The sequence below is a fragment of the Micropterus dolomieu genome, linkage group LG13 (genome assembly GCF_021292245.1).
Source record: "Micropterus dolomieu isolate WLL.071019.BEF.003 ecotype Adirondacks linkage group LG13, ASM2129224v1, whole genome shotgun sequence".
In the NCBI taxonomy this organism is placed as follows: Eukaryota; Metazoa; Chordata; class Actinopteri; order Centrarchiformes; family Centrarchidae; genus Micropterus; species Micropterus dolomieu.
The window spans coordinates 218,367-224,536 of record NC_060162.1 but is presented as its reverse complement, the minus strand read 5'-3'; the positions used below and the strand labels follow the sequence as shown (position 1 = coordinate 224,536).

Below are 6,170 nucleotides of genomic sequence, written 5' to 3'. Positions count from 1 at the left end.
GAGCAAACCCTACAAAGATGTAACACATTGTGGATTACAGTACAGTAATGTATTACAGTCATGTAGCACTTCATTTATTGATGCTGCTGTTGTTTCTCCAGCTACGAGACAGGTCCTGCAACATCGACTCACTTGAAGAGAAAACCTTTGCAAGTCCCAGCTCCAGCATTGTCTCGCATTGGTGCTTCTAGTGGAACAGACCGGTAAGTCATGCATAACAATATATTAATTTTGTCCTAATAGCTTTGATTAGAAACATGAACTTTATGATTAGTGTGTAATAGTGTGTTATTTTATTTTTGGTCTATATGTACTGTTGAATGCGCATATGTGGAATTTACACAACTTGCTCTGGTTATACTTTACAGAGATGAGCATCTTGATGTCATTCCAGAAGCCACAAAAATTCAGGGCCTTGAACAAAGGTAACATGTACACATCATAACTTTGAGCCCTGTATTGCTTTTCTCCAAATGTTCATAATATATATTTGTAATATGTTTTTTGCAGCTTACATGACATGAGCATTGTTGAGGAGGACTTGGAGGAAAATGTTTTCAGTGACCCAATGAACACGTAAGTAGTACTTCCTAATTACATGTACTATTTTTCAGTGATATTATTTGAGAACTTGTTTTTATCTGAAAGTTGTCATTATGTAAATAATTGATTTGGCAGATAAAGCTACTCCCTTGAAAGAGATGATGGACAGAATGGTTTCAGCTCTGATGAAGAGGATCTTCCACCGATTTCAATACAGTGTGTTATTTGTCAGTCTCAGTTTGCAATTGTTTTGTGGTGTTTGTTTACTACAGATTTTTGTGCCTCAGTAGAATGAGTGGAGCACTGAAGAAAGCACACTATCGATGGACTTCCTTGCCTGCACATGAAGACCCTCCTGATGAGCCTTCTCCCTGAGATCATGACCCTGTTTTCCCAGAACCACAGAAGGTCCTTTGTGAAGATGACATCATAGGTGTCAGAGCCTCCAGAGTGTACGAGAACTGCTTAAGACAACTGGCTACATTTCTGATCCTGCCTGTGGATAAATGCACTGGCCTTCTGAGGACTGGTGGTGGTTCTCCTCTGTGACTTTTAGATCTGTCCTAATGGACACAGCTTGTGGAGGTGGAATTCCCAGCCTGTGATGAAGTTTGGGATGCAAGCTGGAGATTTTCTCTTGTCCACCAACATTTTGTTGTCTGGCAACAACTACGCAAAGGTTGCCCTCTTGTTCAAATTCATGAACATGGGGATGGTGAACAGGAAGACTTTCTTCTCCATTCAGGACATTTACTGCGTCAATACAATAAAGGACTTCTGGGAAGAGAGAAGGACAGAGGTTCTTTGTGGCCTTCAAGGGAAAGATGTTGTTGTCCTAGGTGTGTACTTGATACTGTATTATGTAACATAGCTATTTAATACACTAAGCAATGACAGTATGGAAACAACTAATAACTGTTTTTCTGTTGAATTATATTTTAAAAAATTTCAGCGGATGGCAGAAATGACTCTCCTGGTCACTGTGCACAACATGTGTGTGTTGAACATTTACACTTTTACACACATTTACACTTTCACCTCTACACACAGACTATATTTGAATGCCTGTATTTTACAGTAATATTTATTTTTCTCTTTTCAAGGCAGCAAAGATAAAAGGAGAGTCGATCCTCTTCAACTGGCTGAAGAACATAGTCAACCATTTTCGGTGGTGTTGCAAGACTGCCGACACACGTGGGCAGTTTCTTGTAAGCACACAATTTTATTATATCTTTGGGTAATTTCATTAATTGCTATATTAAGGACATATTTATAGTGCATTTTTATGTTTTGCAGGCATTATTGGTTGGCATCCTTCACCATGTCTGCAACATTCACACCTGGACTACGGGAAGTTGCAAACACGGGCACCTTGAATCGGAGCAACTGCGGGGAAAGATGTGGATCCAGAGAGACTCCCAGTGCCACAAAGCTTTAGTGGATCTAGTTCTCAATAAGAGGTGGCAGAAAGATGTTCACAAATATCTGCGATTCAGGTAGTGTGGCTATACTTTTTCACACTGATGTGTATTAGTAATATTTATGCTTACTGCTCATGTACACAGAAGTATGTATTTGTTTGTTCTATCAGATCGACTGCAGACCTAGAGTCATTCCAGAATCATATCCTGATGTATCACAGCAAGCGCTTTGCTTTCAGCCCCCCAGTTTATGAGGCACGAGTTCTGCTTGCTGCTTTGGACTACAATTTCCACCAGAACCGACCAACAATGAAAACGTTGGACGGCAAAGAGACGTACGTTTTACACTTTAAAACTTAAAACGTATAATATTCCCATTCATAGAACAATATTCAGCCCATGTTTTATTTGCAACTGATTGTCTTTACACTCAAGGTTTTCTCTTGTTCTACTTACAAACTGATATTAAATGGTTGTAATTTGTGTAATTTCAGTTTCAAAAGATTGCATAAGAAGAACGCTCGAAGATACAGCGTATATGCCTTGAAATCTGAAAAAACCTACGGATACATTTCCTAGTTGCAAAGAAGGATTGTGAAGAACAGACTCACAAGTGGAGTGGGGATGCCTAGAAGGAGGAGCCTTCTCCCAGATGACCCCAGACAGCTTGGTTTGGTGCCCCCTGTACCTGCACCAGCCACATCAGACTTGTTGCAGAGACAAGTCAGAAGAGGTCTTGGTAAGTTACACAAATTTGTTGCCTATGTTGTACCATATTACATGTCACTGAATGATATTTACATTACAATATAGTCTGTGACTCTGTTTGATGGCACTGTCTTCACCAGGACCGTTATTCCAACCAGCATCTGATGTGGAAGGATCCCCACAGGAGATCTGCTTGCATGTGTCCTGGTACTTGTCAGGCAGGGAAAGAACTTCAGTTCACTGACAAAGTCATAGCTTTTACTCTTCAAAAAGAGAAATTTATTAACATTAAATTCTGTTCCTACCCTCCTCCAGTGGTTATTTCATGTGTTTCATCTTATTCTGCTAAGTCCACTGTGACCAGCGCATATTATTTTTTGTAGGTTTGCAGTTTACAGTTTGAACAGTAATGATAAGTAAGGCTACAGCTGTCCCCTATTATGTAAATATAAATAACTAAAATTGGTATTGAAAAGGTTACGGCAAAGTTTGAAATTCTAAACACATGTTCAAATGTATATAATGAAAATAAAAACACCATGTGCTTCTATTTCTTACCTTTTTATTTTTTCGATACCAACAACTATAACACTATATAACTATACAACATACATCAAATTTAAATAAAGAGGGGAGAAATATGAATAAATATATATATAGAAATGTAATAAAAAATCAAATGTTAACTATGTACATTTGTTTGATGCCTTGGTGATGCTGAGGCAGGTTTGTGAGTATTTCTGTGAAACTGTATGACCATGCCAGAGGGCCTGGAAGGAAATTCACAGTCCAGGAATAAAACCTGTGTAGTGTCCTTGAGGATCAGGGAACTTGTCTCTAATCTTCCAAACACAACAACTAGGTTTCCCTGGCCTAAAGCTCCATGTTGCCAATAGATGAAGTGTCTATAGGCACCATAGCGGTACTCCCTGTTGTCATCCCCAGGCTCCCTGATGTTGCCTAATGCCGTGACGTCCTCCCGGTAATGAAGCCTTCTTCAAGGCAGTTCTGGGAGAAGTGCGGCAGCAGGCTCACACAGTTCGCTTGCTCCTGGTCCGTAGGCATTTCCGTACAGTTACCACAAGTACACCGAGGTACTCCTGGCACTCCGGCAGAAGGTGGGGCACCATGTCTGCGCTGATGCATCATCAAGGCATCAAAGACCAGCCTGGCTGCCTCTCCAGCAGAAGGGTGGAGCTCTCTGTGTTCTTCAAGGGTCATCTCCTGAAGAAAGAGGACACAGGGAAAAATACTCAATATGCAATATTCTCTGCTTCAATACTCTGGTTACTCTGTCTCGATGTTGTTTTTAAGATTGTATCCATTCCAAATGAAATATACTGGTACTCATTATTAATATTAATATTTAATGCACTACTACTATTTATCATTACACTTCTGTTGATGCTGTAAATTACTTTACATGTCCACATTACCTTTATTTAGATTTAGATTTTATAATTTTTATATTTAATTGACATGCAAGCTTAGCAATTGTGACCAAGAATTTCCCCTCGGGTATCAATAAAGAATTTGTGATTCTGATAAAATAAGGCTTTATAAGGCAACATGGTACTGCATATTAGGGTTTGCAGGCTGGCCAATGTTTGCTCAACTTGTATAATACGGCTTCATATAATCATTGTTGCCCAGTAAATGACATGTTACTACTATCTAACGTTACAGTACCAGGGGTACATGTGCACAGAGCTGCTATGTAAATAACATTATCACTGTGTGCTGGGGTTTTTCATAAAGTGCAAACAGGTCAGAATATAATAACGTTACAACAACCTTATAAATACAAACCTCAGTAACAGCTCTCGGGTTCCTTTGGAGGGCTTCCACTCTTTCTTCGTCCTCTATTGAGCCATCACTCCAGGTAGGTCCTCTGCCTCTCCGCCCTCTTCCTCTCCCTCTCTCTCTTACAGTTATCTCTGGTAAATGGACTTCTACATTTAGATCACATTGACATGTGCTGGTTCTGTCTAACATTAGCTTCTTCTTCCTTGTGCTTTTATTGTCAGTTGGCAAACAACGAATTGGTGCGTTACCGCCACCAATTGGTATGGAGTGTGGATCAGACCTTTATACATCTCTGATCATGGAGAGAAATACTTTTGTGAGGGATTAGTTGGACTTAGTGGGCGGGCCACAACAGTTGATTGACAGTTAAGGAAGAGGAAGGAAAAAGCAATGACAATAGGTCTCTAAGGGAAAGGCAAAAGCAAATGTATGTATTCATTCTTTTATTCATTCATTCTTTCTTTGATATATTTCTGCATTTATTTATTTATTCTTTTATTCATTCATTCTTTCTTTGATATATTTCTGCATTTATGTATTTATTCTTTTATTCATTCATTCTTTCTTTGATATATTTCTGCATTTATTTATTTATTCTTTTATTCATTCATTCTTTCTTTGATATATTTCTGCATTTATTTATTTATTTTTTTATTCATTCATTCTTTCTTTGATATATTTCCGCATTTATTTATTTATTCTTTCATTCATTCATTCTTTCTTGCATTTATTTCCCCATTTATTTATTTATTCTTTCATTAAGTTCTGTCACTTTGGATGTTCCATAGTTATGGACGTGGCAGTTAATAATGAAAAACGTAACATAAGAGAGATTCTTGTCAAGACGCTTGTCAAGCCGAAAATGATGAAGAATGTACTTCTTCTCAGAACACGCCAGTGAAATGACCAACTAAAAAGACTAAAGTTAACCAAAAAGAAAACAGACACTCCTGCAAGGCGTTAACGTTAAACGAGGAACCAACGCTCTCCGAGCTACAAAACACCATAATTACAGCCGTCTTTGGGAAGATAAATGAAAGAGCTGTCCGCTACAATACAGTTCAGATAGACGGTCTTAAAAAGTCGCTGGACTTTTGCCATAAGGAAGTTGTGGATTTGAAAAACCAGAACATGGCTCTCAGAGACAAATGTGAGCAACTCCAGTAAAAGTCACAGAGATGGAACTTAAAGTCAGTGAGAAAGAAAAAGAAATCATCCGATCACGAGTCAAGACATCTGTCGGGCCGTGCTACAAGTCTCCGAGTCCGAGAAGGTAGCAGGTCGATGGAGGAGCAGTAATCATCAGGTTCCTGTTGTGGAGAGGATCTAAGAACAACAAGTACCTGAAGAACAACCGGCTCCACTTCATGGCCAGCTGTGGAGGCAGCAGGAAAGACAGGAGAAGAGACTTATATAAGAAATAAAAGGAAATTAAAATGGACTGAAAGAAAACCACTCAAAGATACTAAGCAAAGTGGATTAATATATTACTGGGTAAGATGAAACATGCTGTTTAAGTCATAGTCTTTAATCTCAAGGAGTGCAGTAATTATCAAGGCAACAAAATAATCACCTCTGCAGTGATGCTTTAATTAACCAAAGGGTTTAAGAGTTTTACGAAAGAATTGTTCCTTTTTGTTCATGTTCAACAACGTCCATTTCTATTTTATCTGTAAATGCCAGGGGTATTAG

The 6,170-nt window shown here is 38.7% G+C and overlaps 1 long non-coding RNA gene across 2 annotated transcripts; it reads left to right on the top strand.

The window, feature by feature from the left end:
• Positions 1–3,199, top strand: LOC123982366. Of its 2 annotated transcripts, none has more exons than XR_006827946.1 (9): positions 1–203; positions 369–425; positions 511–576; positions 679–1,382; positions 1,647–1,751; positions 1,840–2,039; positions 2,204–2,299; positions 2,459–2,703; positions 2,813–3,199. It is a non-coding gene; the product is annotated as an uncharacterized LOC123982366 (long non-coding RNA). The 2 variants fall into 2 exon arrangements; XR_006827945.1 differs by having other exon boundaries at positions 2,135–2,299.
• Positions 3,200–6,170: the final 2,971 nt, after the last annotated feature.